The sequence below is a fragment of the Rattus norvegicus genome, chromosome 2 (assembly GCF_021556685.1).
Source record: "Rattus norvegicus strain SHRSP/BbbUtx chromosome 2, alternate assembly SHRSP_T2T, whole genome shotgun sequence".
Lineage (NCBI taxonomy): Eukaryota > Metazoa > Chordata > Mammalia > Rodentia > Muridae > Rattus > Rattus norvegicus.
This window is the reverse complement of record NC_141535.1, coordinates 131,976,252-131,989,747: the sequence shown is the minus strand read 5'-3', so window position 1 is coordinate 131,989,747 and position 13,496 is coordinate 131,976,252. Positions and strand designations below refer to the sequence as shown.

The following is a 13,496-nucleotide window of genomic DNA, read 5'->3' as shown; positions in this document are numbered from 1 at the left end:
GAGGGGTAAGAGGGAGGAGAGAGAGAAAGAGTAGAGGTCGGACATGATCACATGGAGAGAAGGGGGAGGGGAATGGGGTGAGATGGGACAAAGAGGGAAGATGGTAAAAGCAAGAGAATATTCCTATTATTCTTAGGTTTGGCCTTTTCATTGTATCCTAAATTACCTGGATGCTTTGGGTTAAGTTTTTTTTGTTTATTTGTTTGCCCGTTTTGTTTTTGTTTGTTTTTGTTTTGTATTTTCTTCAACCATTGTTTCAATATCTTCTAAGGTATCCTTTGTGCCTGAGATTCTCTCTTCTCTCTCTTGTATTCCGTTGTCTGTGCTTGCATCTCTAGCTCCTGACCTGTTTCCTAGGCTTTTGTTTTCCACGGTTGCCTCCATTCATGTTTTCTTTATTGTTTCTACTTCTATTTTTGGTCTTGGAATTCTTTGCTTAAGTTCTTTACCTGTTTTGTGATTTTCTTTATTACTTTAGGGGAATTTTTTCATTTTTCAAGGCTTCCAACTATTTCCCTGGATTTTCCTGTATTTCTTTCAGTGAGTTATCTATATTTTCTTTAAAGGACTCTATTTGCTTCATGAGATATGATTTTTAGGTCAGCATGCTGGTTTTTAAGTGTATTGGGGTATTCAGGGCTTGGTGGTAGAACTGGGCTTGGATGGCAGCAATGTATATTGGCTTCTGTTGCTTATGGTCTTGTGCTTGCCTCTCACCATCTGGTTATCTCTGGGGTTAACTGGCCTGGATATCTCTGTCTGGAGCCTGCCTCCTGTGTCCCTGGGTTGCTGCAGATCTCCTGGGAGACTTGTGGCCATTGCCGTAGCTGATTTCCTGGGAGACTTTCAGCCTGTGAAGTGTATTTGTCCTTGGTACAACAGATCTAGTTTGAGGCCTTCAGACTCTCGGGTCTTCAGAGGGGCAGACAAGCTTATCATCTGCCCTGGTAGAAGGCACAGAACAGAGGGCTCCATTGGATCCTATTTATACTCCCTCCAAACATCATGTTTCCTTCCATGGGTCTTGCTTCCTGTGGGTCTTGCCATAGCAAAACTCTACTCAAGGTTGTTTCTATTGACATCACTCTGCCAATCAGCCTGAGTCTGCAGAAACAGCAAGAAAACTACTGGAAGCTTTTTCGTGTGTTTCTTTCTATGAAATCATGACAAATGATGTCCATTAAAGAATGGCAGGGTGTATCAAAACCATCCAGCAACATCCACCATCTCTTGGGTCCCTCACAATATCGCCAAAAAAATACCATCAAACAAAACTGATTTTTCAATGAGCCCATATGTTCCACTTATATAAGGCCCTCTCTTTCCTTCAAAAAGGAGGAGTGCTCATAGACTCATGCTCTACTCCGTGCCCCATTTCTCAATATCCACAATGTTTTTCAATATATTAAAGATATGTTCCACTCATAGCATACACATTAATTCCACTTTATATTAATAGATTGTCATTAAGTATATAGCAATATGTAATTTTCAAGAGCTAAGGAAATGTTCTTCCTAGTAGCACAGGATTTCTACACACTTACAGTTCCTTTTTTTCTGGTTTTAACAAGGTAATGTTGAATAAAACATATAAATTGTAAATACAGATACATTTTGTGTTGTGATAAGATATTATCACATCCTGTATTGCACTGTCTGACATGTATATCTCACCTTTTCCAGAACATCTACAATGTGTACCTTTCTATCCACTGACCACTTGTAGCTGTCTTGATCATTATATTGGTTGTCATGTTATTTTTTCTGATCAAGTACCGTTTCTGTTATATAATCAAGACTTCCATATACATGAGGTTTTTAGGCAATTTTGAAATATCATCAAGAAGCCATAAAGCTCTGTTTTTAAGTTAAAGTTCTCTTAATAAAGACAAAATTATGTCCTGCAATGAGTAAATAAAGAAACCAAGGAAGGAGTCTTCTATGTAACCAATATAAAAAAGATAGGTTCATGATACAGTCCGTTGGTAATGTGATTACTTTGCAAGCATGAAGATGCAACTTCAATCTATAGAATCCATGTGCATGCATGTGATTAAAATTCAAGCATGAAGAGATAGAGACAAGCAGATTACTAGGGTTCACTGACAGTCTAGTCTAGGTTATATTTTAAACTCCAGCCCTGCAAAAGACTTTTATCAAAGCATAAGGAATATGTTTGTGAGGGTACTATCCAAAGTTATCAATCAGCCTCCACACACACACACACACACACACACACACACACACACACGCATACAAGTCATATGCACACATACTTAAATACACACCTACTCACTCACATATATATTAAACAAAAAGTGAAACTGAAACAACCCATTTTGTTCTCATCCTTCAAACTACAAGAGACTTTCCAGTCTGATAAATGTTGAGATAAAAAGAAATCTATATTTTTTGGTATTGTCTCTGATTTAGTTCTCTGGAATATATCTTCTGTATATGAGCAGGAGCTTTTATACTGTGTATTCACACTTTAGTTGATTTTAAATTATACATGTTACCAAATATTGTACATGCAAAACTGTTTGTGTTTAATGTATTAATACACTAAAAATTAATAAGTTCCAAGATGTTTTGATAAGTTTAGAAAGCTCAAATACTGAAGCAAAAACTAAAATTGGGAAGAATGTCTTAGATGTCACATAGGGAAATCATTTGAAAATTGCAGATATATTTAAGCCAAGGGGAAAGTCAGGAAAGTCAAGTTCTCATGAGGCTTAATCATTTTATTATCTAGAAAAAGGTCTTCTCACAAAACTGGGATCAAACATAAATAGCAGTCATGTGACTAAAGAGAAGTAAATACACAGGTCTAGATTGAAAGGGATAACGCTCCATGGAAATCTTACATGTATTTTGAGTTGCCACATGCCTTTTCAACAATGACAATTCTAAGTAAACCACAGTTGAGTTGAACTCTTATAACAAAATTATTAAGGAGTTGGTACTCCTCATGTCCTAAGTGTCTATGTGCTCATGTTCATTTTATAGCTCAGTGGGAAAAAGTTAAAATTATATTTTTTTAAGAGTTGGGAAATATATCTTGAAACTCTAAAGATAAGCATGGTTTCTCATGAGTTGTTTGCCAGCTTAAGGTTAGGTAAAACCTACATTGTTCTAAGAATTCAGTAACATCTACATTAGATTTCTTTTTTTTTTTATTAACTTGAGTATTTCTTATATACATTTCGAGTGTTATTCCCTTTCCCGGTATCCAGGCAAACATCCCCCTCCCCCCTCCCCCCTCCCCTTCCTTATGGGTGTTCCCCTCCCAACCCTCCCCCCATTGCCGCCCTCCCCCCACCAGTCTAGTTCACTGGGGGTTCAGTCTTAGCAGGACCCAGGGCTTCCCCTTCCACTGGTGCTCTTACTAGGATATTCATTGCTACCTATGCGGTCAGAGTCCAGGGTCAGTCCATGTATAGTCTTTAGGTAGTGGCTTAGTCCCTGGAAGCTCTGGTTGCTTGGCATGTTGTACATATGGGGTCTCGAGCCCCTTCAAGCTCTTCCAGTTCTTTCTCTGATTCCTTCAACGGGGTCCTATTCTCAGTTCAGTGGTTTGCTGCTGGCATTCGCCTCTGTATTTGCTGTATTCTGGCTGTGTCTCTCAGGATGCGATCTACATCCGGCTCCTGTCCGTCTGCACTTCTTTGCTTCATCCATCTTGTCTAATTGGGTGGCTGTATATGTATGGGCCACATGTGGGGCAGGCTCTGAATGGGTGTTCCTTCAGTCTCTGTTTTAATCTTTGCCTCTCTCTTCCCTGCCAAGGGTATTCTAACCTAAATTGTTAATGTTGAAATATTTTATCTTCTTGACTTGAGTAATTAACTTGGTGTGAATTAAATTTAAACAGCTAAAACAACAATAGATTATTATACTAGACAGAAGTTATGATTCATGCCATCTCACATATTAGAAGAATGAACAGAATTTGCTAAAAACTCTGTACTTTTTCTTATAATTGAAGAGAATACAAAAAACTAGATTAATTGGATTGAAATTCACAATCCAAAGTGATTTCAATGAACAAGTAATTTTATTGTGTATAATACAGTACAATTATATCTTCATTTTTCTACCTTTCTTATTCAGGGTATTCTTAAATTTAACTGGTCTTTGTAGGTTTTCCTTCCAGATCCAAGATTTTAATAGCCTGTGATATTTTTGCAAGATATCAGTATCAGATAAAATCCTTCTTGTTTAATAGGTTGTACATACAATTAGAGAACTGTTGGCTACCACCATAGTTTTCATGCCATTTTTGCACCCTTGGAGTTCTTATGTCATGTTTATTTTTTTGTGATTAATGTATATCAAGGCTTATGAAATTTCAACCATATTCATAAACTATAGGCATGGAAGCAATACTGAGAATGGAAGAAATTGTCTTACCAGGGAATAACACACCAATTGATTATTCAATACAAATGGTCAGCTCAGAAAACATATTTACAAATGATATTATACAGACTGAGTAGATTATATTTATCAACATTATATATATATACATATATATATATGTAGAAAACCACATTAATATAAATAGACACCAAGAATTTTAAAGAGATCAAGGAGAAGTATAAGGGAGGGTTTAAGAAGAAAAGAAAAGGGGCAATGTTTTAATTATATTTTACTGTAAAAGTAAAAGAATTGAGTTTTACAAATTAAACATTTAACCTTCCTATGTAATATTATAGCTACATTTCTTAAATTACAAATTTATACTACCATTTTTACAGATATAATTAAGTAAACAATTGAACTCCACAGATTAGATAAACAGATATGTTTGGACAAAGCAAGCAAGATAATGAAAGACATTGAAAATTTCATCACTATTGATCTTCACTTCCTATAACTATTGTCATATTGAATTTAATGTCATATTTGTCTTTAGTGGGCATAAGTTTTTGTGAAGACACTGAGCATTGTGTCGTATATGACAACATCTTTTAGCATTGCAACAACAAGCAGAAGCAAAATATAAGATGTTGTAATGAAACTGAAAAGTTAGGGTAACAGGAAATCTTCTGAAATAATGTAAAATCATTATATATGTATGAATCCATAAGCATTAACAAAATAAATCAACAAGTAAACAATATTATTATGAGGGCTTTCGAGATTCTTATTCAAAAATCAAGAGTAAGCCAAGAGTTTCCTTCCCCCTTCGTTCCTCAGTTTAATTGTACATAGAAACCTTAGGCCTCGGCAGTCCTTTTATCCATAAGTCCTTTATATAATTTTATTAAAAGGAATGCTTAGAAATCCATTTTCCCTGTGACCTTTAATAATTATCTATTTCTTGGATTAATTATTTATTGCATTAGAATTCAAGATTCCCTAAGAAATAAAACATTTATTTGTGAACCTTGTGGCATGCAAACATTAACCTTTAACTATATCCCATCTATTCTGATCCCTTTGTTGGCACAGTGACAGAATTTATTAAAGAAAGTTCAAGACCTCATGCTTAAGTCTTATGAATTAAGAAGCCCTAATGCTGTGGAAGGGTCTTCCACTCTGGTAATAGACATGGGATTTATAAAATCTGCTGTCATACATGGTCTTCTGACCTATTAATCAACAAAAAATTTAATCATAGTATTTTCTTCACTTTAAGTGACAGAGCTACAGCATTAATAAACACAAAGCTTGTGGTAAGGAAATATTTGAAAAGTATATTTTGAGACTATTTGAATTGTTTTTCATCACAAGAACAGGTACTACAGGACCATGTGCTTGTTCAAGTTAAAGTGCTATAGAGTCTCCTACCACCATGCTGAATTTTTTTATAATGGACACCTACATGCATATAATAAAGTCCTTGACCTATTAAGAAGTTCTCTCCCAATAAAACCATGATTAGTTGGAATTGATTGGATTGTATCAAAACCAAAAAATGCACATAACATATTTAGCAAGCATTGTATACCATCCCAGCAAACCTGAAATTAGCTCGGGGCATTTGCACTTAGCTTAGGTTGAGACTAATCACTTAATACCTTCTTTCCTGGATTTTCCTCACCACTTATATCTAAGAAATTCATTTTAAAAAGCAGATCTATTTGAGATTGTAACTTTTGGGTTTCAATCCATGCTTTTGTGGATCCATCACTTCGTGTATGATGTAAAATGGAACATAAAAACAGAGCCAGCATGTGGCTAAAGGGACTGTTGACCTTAGGATGGAAACACAGCAATGAGATAGCCATCAAGAACGTTTAGATCATGATATAGATCTGGGGGTATCCTCCATTAACCTTCCATCTAAACAAAAAATTCCTAAAGTTTCTAGAATTTCCTAGTAAAGCAACAATATCTGGGTATAGAGCCATCTATACATGAGTATGGGGAATTTTTCATGTTCAAGTCATAATGAGTACAAAGCTATTTCCTACAAAAGTATTGAGTGTAACATACATATATTAATTTTGTAGACATGACATAAAAACTGACACAAATTAATTTACAGGAACCACTGGTAATTCAGGAATATGTAAGGAATCCATTGATTTATGTTGTGAACACTTAGCTAACTAAGTACTGCAAATGACTATCATCTCAAGAGTTCCATATCCAAAGATAGTGAGCCTACTACAATTCACACGGCAAGATACAGATTCTACTGTACAACTATCATTTTGTTCCATCAACAAGTTGAAAACTGTTAGTTGAACAGTGTGAAATTTTAGTGGGAGTGAGATTAAATCAAAAGACCAACTATTCACTGTAAAAGGAATTTATGTCATTTGCCACAAACTTTTCTATGACAAAATGTAGAAACGTTCATAATACACATCATCTGTTGACTTACTAAGTGTATGAATCTCATATTGAACTCTGTATATTACAAATTAAGAAATTAATATATTTATATATAGGGGATCAGGGACTAAAGAGAAAAGAAATACAGATCCATAGATATAAAATTTGAAAGCAACAAGTTAAAATATATTTTAGTAAGAGGAAAAGATTAATCCAATACTTAAGAGATTCTGAGCCACATAGCCCACATCAGAACAAGCATAGATGTTTCAGAAGTTAACAAGCAGCAAGTTAATATTGTGCAGAGGGTCATTTTTTCTGAAGTATGTGCTACCTCACTGAAATCTAATAACTTATTAATCTCTTCAATATCTGCCTGCTACTCATTTAAGGCATCTGAGAGCTTTAATATTCTTTTGAATGAATTGTCTTATTCATGGCCTTTGCTACTTGACAGCTATGACTAAAATTAAATTAGAGCTCTACCTTTTAAGAACTTTAATATACACACTGGTTATTAAACTGTTAACTACATCTCAGAATGCTGTGTCTGCTTGTCTGAAGCACAAATTTAGATGCAGCCCGTGTCTTATTGTGAAAAATGTGGGCTTTCAGAAGTAACTTTATTTATAATGATATTTCATTTGATCTCTCTTAGACTACTAGTTCTTTTTAAAGAATCAATTGCAAGAATATTTTAGAATTTCCTGGCAATGGGCAAAGACATAGCTTGTAGTTGGTGGTGTTCTTATATCACACAGGGTCAGAGCAGAAGGCAGTCCTTTGTTCATCCTACCTTGATGCCTGAATTGGTGACCAAAGCTACCTTATGCCTTGGACTCATAAAAATTCAAATCAAATCAAATCAAATCAAATTCAGGCAGTTCAGAACAGGAGAAGGAAGACAGATATACCTATAAACATGCTGCCCTCAGACCTGCTCTCCAGTTCATGGCACAGGAAGGCTATATAAACCCACTTACTGCCATACCACAGAAGCTAAGACAGAGAAGGTCAGCCAGAAGCCTACCAGCCACATGGCCATCCTACAGCAGAAGCCACCACAACATGCAAACTTGTAGTGGTGAGATTGGAGCAAAAAATAAGTGGAGCGATTTGAACTTTTTGATGAGAGATGGAATTGGAGAGGTGGGGGTGGAGAGGAGCAGCCTTGTATGATTGGCCAGACCCACTTGGGACAATGGTGAGGTCGTGGCCAGACAACTGCAACCCATGTCTTAGTCCATATATACACAGCGGTAGGGGTTGGTGTGCTATTTCAAAGACTTATGCTACCATCACAGAACATGAGATGTTCCTGGTCAGGGCAACTGCCTGAGATCAGATTAATGCCCCCGGGCTGCACAAAGCTGACCCACCACTTCACTAGTGTAGGTGTGGCATTGATGCTCCCCTCAACCCCTCACCACCTTCAGTAGCAGGAAGAACTGACCCTGGAGTCATTGGAACAGGAGAGATAGCCTTGTCCCCTCAGTGGCTGCAGCACTTGGAAGAACAGTCCCTGAACATTGGCTTGACATTACAAATGAACTGGCCCTTTTGGGTAAGGCACAGGTGTGCTAGACCCAACAGTGTGAAAAGCTGGCCCAGCCCCTCACATGCTGCAGCTCTTGGAGGAATGAGCCCCGAACCTAGGCTGGGCAGCACATTGGAACTGGATCTGGAGCTATGGGTAAGGGTGAGCCAGTCCTGAGGAGAGGAGAACAGAAGAGCTTACCATACCTCCTGCCTATCAAGGCATTGGGTGGCCTAGCATGAGCAGTCCCAGAAAGGTCACCGTGATGTTGAAGATGAGGAAGAGTCAGAGGGCAGAAGAGTTTAGCTACTACCCAATTCCAGATCCAGTGCCCTTAGTTACTTGGCCCGCTGTCAAATCTATATTATCTGCAAATTGTTGGGAGGCACAAAATGGTCAGTACTGCTGTTCCAAAGCTGTATGATTTCTATTACACAGGGCAACAACAAGATAACCAGAAAGAGTCCTGTTGAGGATCCAATATTGTCACAGAGCCACACCAATAACTCATTGCAATGAACATTTGCAAGTGATAGAGCCTTGGATAGGTAGAGCCTTGGATAGAGCCTTGAGTCAAGATAGCACTCCAAAATTAAGTAGGAAATTCTACATTGAGAAATTAATAAACATTGGAATTTTGCTAGTTGTTTTTCAAATCACTGCCCACATTAATAACTGTCGTGATAAAATGACTGAAATTCACCAGCTGCTTCCTCCTTAAAAATATCAAGAAGTTAGGTGCAAAGTCATATTCAAAATGTAGATAACATCTGGTTCTTCTGACTCCTTTCTCCCAGTAACTTCCAGAGTGGAATAAAATTTAAACCAGGAAACATAGGAGTCTGTGACTTTGTATCAATTATGCATGGACACTGTTTATCAGTAATGGACAGCTAGCTACCTGTATGCTATGTTTTATTTAAGGAGGCTTTGGAGTAAAGTTTTACGAAATAGTACACTATAATGCATGCAGTAGTGCAAACATATGATATTCACAATCCAATACCTGTGTTCACATGTGTACATGTAAGTAGGAAAAGTCAGAAAAAATACTTTTGTGGCCTGTAATACAATTTTGATATTTTTATTGTATAATTTCATCTATTATTCACTATTTTTTTCTTTTAAATCTGACTTACTTTTAAAGGTGTTCAGGTTGTTAAAATTAAATTCATATTTGGCCTTTTCTGAATGTTTTCTTCAAAGCGTAAGGCCCCCACCCTCATTGTCATGGACCCTTTCTTTCTAAAGTAAACATTTGTACTTAGGATAGTCCGCATCCTGAGTCCGTATACCCAAAACATCCTCACGTGTGTGATAAAGAATTTCCAACAAACTCATAACATTCAGATACATCAAAAGGCAGAGGTTCATTTAGAATTTTTAATAAAAGATTTTTCAGAGCATATTTTCTCTGACTTTTGAAGCTTGGCTTGACTTCAGGAATCTTTCTTCAACTCGATTCTATCATGTTTAATGTTTCATGCGTTACTTTTGAGTTGTGTATTTTATAGAAGCCTATTGAGCTGGAATTGAATTTGACTCCTAGATTTTACTATATAGAAAATTACCTTCTTCATCCTAGGAAACAAAGATGATCAATTGTCCTTCACACAAAAGGACAATTGTGGACTGAACTTCCCTTCTTCAGTCTCAGTGCTCCTGTCTCCAGCCAGGCTGTTACATCAAACAAACATCTCTCATTATGATGAATGTATAAAGCCTGGATGTCTCTGACTGGAAAGCTAAGGCTTTTTATCAGGGGAAAAAAATTTCTCCGCAGGAGAGCAGCAGGAATGGGATGCTGCTGGACAGCAGCAGTAGCTCTGCCCCCAATTTGTCCCAGGCTGTGCTGCCTGTCATGACAAGCCAGGGATCAGAAGCTAGCTAACAGTGTTCCTATCCTTTCTAAACCATGCTGAAGGGACAGCGTCTGCTTGTTCTCCTCCTGCACAAATGAACATTCATCCTCTCCCTAATTATTTTTACACACACCACTCTCAGGACTATAAAGAAAGGGGAGTATACAGAAATCATTTAAAAATATTTTCTAGAATTTTTAATTGTGCACATTCAGAGCTTCCAATATTTTGAACTTAGTTTTCAAAAGAATACATCTAGCTGCCATGAAAACTGGCAAAACAACATACACATATAAAGTCATTGCAAAACATCAGCATTACCTTTTAAAGATATATTCCATATTAAAACACTGACACCAAAATGAATAAATTTTAATATTTTACATGGATTGATATACTCTGAAATTTATAATAAATGTCAGTGAGAGCTACCAGCAGAAACAAACTTACACTAGTAAGGATCAACATGATGAATTAGAACACAGGTGCGACTTTATGTGGACCTGAAATGCTGAGTCCAATTTCCCCAACTATGATGGGGGAAGAGAGGAGATATACCAGAATAAGAATAGTCCTCTGACCTCCATAGCACACGAGCACCAAGAATTCACATATACAAATACACACCACAAGAGAAATAATTACTAGATAATTTAAATTTTATATTACACAAGCATATTAGTAAACATGATATATTTTATTCTATGGTCAGGACCATACACCTATCCAATTTTAGCATTTTAAATTTATGAAAAACTGTAATGTAAAATTTACAGAGTTTACAAAAATGATAGCTTTTTCAAGGAAGTAGTTAAAACGCTAGCAAATAAAACTCTGTTGAAGCACAAAATTTAACAAATCTCTTGTAAGCACTGTGGCCACAAAAGTTTAACAGACTTCTACAACTTGACAAATCCATAAAATATAATGTTAATTATCCATCTGACAGCACTTCCTTTGAAACGGAGATGGGGGCTGCAACCATCTTTTTTACATGAAAGCATTGTAATTTCTTCTGAATCAGACTTTTCTCTTATCACTTAATAACTATTCTTAGCAGTAGTTCACAATGATATTTACAAAGCACAGCCTGAGTCCTAGCTCCAAATATATATCTTTGTCAGCACTGAAAGCAAATATAACTCTTTGGATAAAGCAGGTGAATGGCGCCCTGTTATCTTAGCAGAGCGGAGAGGCAATGACCTACTTTCCTTTCACATGCTGCCTACGAGCAGTATTAAATCAAATGGAGCACATTAAAACCATCACGAAAGGCAGACAATAGCTTCCCTCTGATTGCCTGCCTCAGCCTGGTAGCACTGTGTAAGTTGCAAAAGTCATTTGTATCAACTCATTACCATGTCACCTCATTTCATGCCCCTGCTGGATAAGTGGCAATGAGCCCTGTGTTGCTGTACTCCACATTCTCACCATTGGAACAAATCCTAATAGCACCCAGCTGTTGAAGATTACCCAGACAGTTACTAAGATTTAGAAGGGGCAACTTGGTACTGATTCAGGACACCATCCTTAGACAGGTCTATCCTGTCTTTTTGAATGGTGAAATCAAACTAATTTTATAGAGTAGTTAACCATGAATCTTTCCCCACCTGAAGGAGATTGTACCGCCCCACCAGAGCAAACTTCATGCAATTTGATTCAAGATAAGGATGTTGTGACTTCTTATACAGGCAAATAAATAAAATTTAAAATTGCAACTACTCTTCTCTCTGTCTTCTTTAAAAAATAAAAATTGATGTGAATTAGTGATTACATTATTATTTTAAGTGTCTTACAGAAAGAAGGAAAGAGAGAGAGAAAGAGAGAGAAGGAAAAAAACAAAGAAAGAGAAAAAGAAGAGAGAGAGAGAGAGAGAGAGAGAGAGAGAGAGAGAGAGAGAGAGAGCGAAAGAAAGAGTACCCTGAAACCATCAGGGCACCAATTTTCTGTAGAAATACTATTCAAAATGAAGAAAGAAGAAAGAATTGCAGAAGTTCATTTTTATGGAACCTCCAGCCAGCAACTAAGGATTCCTAAGGAGCAAAACAATCAGCATTCTTTACAATCTACCTATTGTGCTGGCAGCTTATGGCAAACAGATCCGCAGGTTTAAGTTACATTTTAAAATCAGAGCATCTATCTTGTTGTGTTAATGAGCAACAATCCTACAATTTATCCCATTTTCTGCACAGCAGCTTTAAATCCATTTAGTAAGATAGAGAGGGAAAAATTAAAGCAAACTGTGTAAGTAATTAGGCTCATTGTCAAGTTTACTGTAGGCTAAGTTACTTTGTAATTAATACATAAATACACAAATGCTTCGTTTATGCAGTATGTGAAGCACCGAATACAAAGGGAGCTTTACACAATGTGTGATTTTCATTGTAGCTCTCTCTTCGGAATACCTGTTTTGCCTATAATTTTCTTTTCTCTCAAGATGGTTATAGTGGCAAGGGTTAAATAATGTTTAACAAATAAAGATTCTAAATGAGTGTGGTGAAGGGAGAAATCAAAAGAATTAGACAGCAATTTAGTTATTTTCCTTAACTTTTGAAGATTATGAGAAAAGGTAAAACTTTCCTTACACAATTTTTGTGAGAATTATAAGGTGGAAATTATTTCATGGAGAAATATTGTCTTTAGTATGTATTAGAAAATGTTGAAATGATAGAGTGTTACTCGACTTTAAAAAAATGAAATGAAGAATTTCAGAGGTAAATGGATACTAGTAGAACAAAACATACAGAGTGAAATATTCCTAAACCAGAATGGAAAATGTGACATGTATTCACCTTTATGTGGATATTAGCTGCTAAGTAATAATAATCAAGCTACAATTTATAGAACAATGGTTTGGCATAGTACAATACAGTAGAGGGAGCAGATAAACTTGTTCAGAATCGGAAATAAAATGGATATACAGTATGGTCTGGAAAAGAAGCATCAAATGGGAATTGGGTGGGTTAAGAGGGAGAGAATAATGGCAGAGAAAGCTAAAATAAAGGTCTATTGAAGAAGTAGACAGAAAACATAATGTGCTTCCTAAACAATATACAAATATGAAGGAAATCTAAAGGAAATGGGTAAATAACGGGGAAGACAGCCCCATAATAGCATTGTTTCCAAACAAAATTCCCAGTACCAGGATTTGGTTTTATCTTATTGAGTTGTTTGACAAAGGCCCCCATGAATGAACTCTACAAATAATCCAGGATGTTGGCAAAAATAGAGGTTGTTCCCCACAAACACACGGCAAGGCTCCATTGCTAAAAGCAACACTCACACAACTCATTAGATGTGGTGAGATC

The 13,496-nt window shown here is 36.5% G+C and overlaps 1 non-coding gene across 1 annotated transcript; it reads left to right on the top strand.

The window, feature by feature from the left end:
- Window positions 1-7,491: 7,491 nt before the first annotated feature.
- On the top strand, window positions 7,492-7,635 carry LOC120101267 (small nucleolar RNA SNORA48). The gene has a single exon (XR_015679333.1). It is a non-coding gene; the product is annotated as a small nucleolar RNA SNORA48 (small nucleolar RNA).
- Window positions 7,636-13,496: the final 5,861 nt, after the last annotated feature.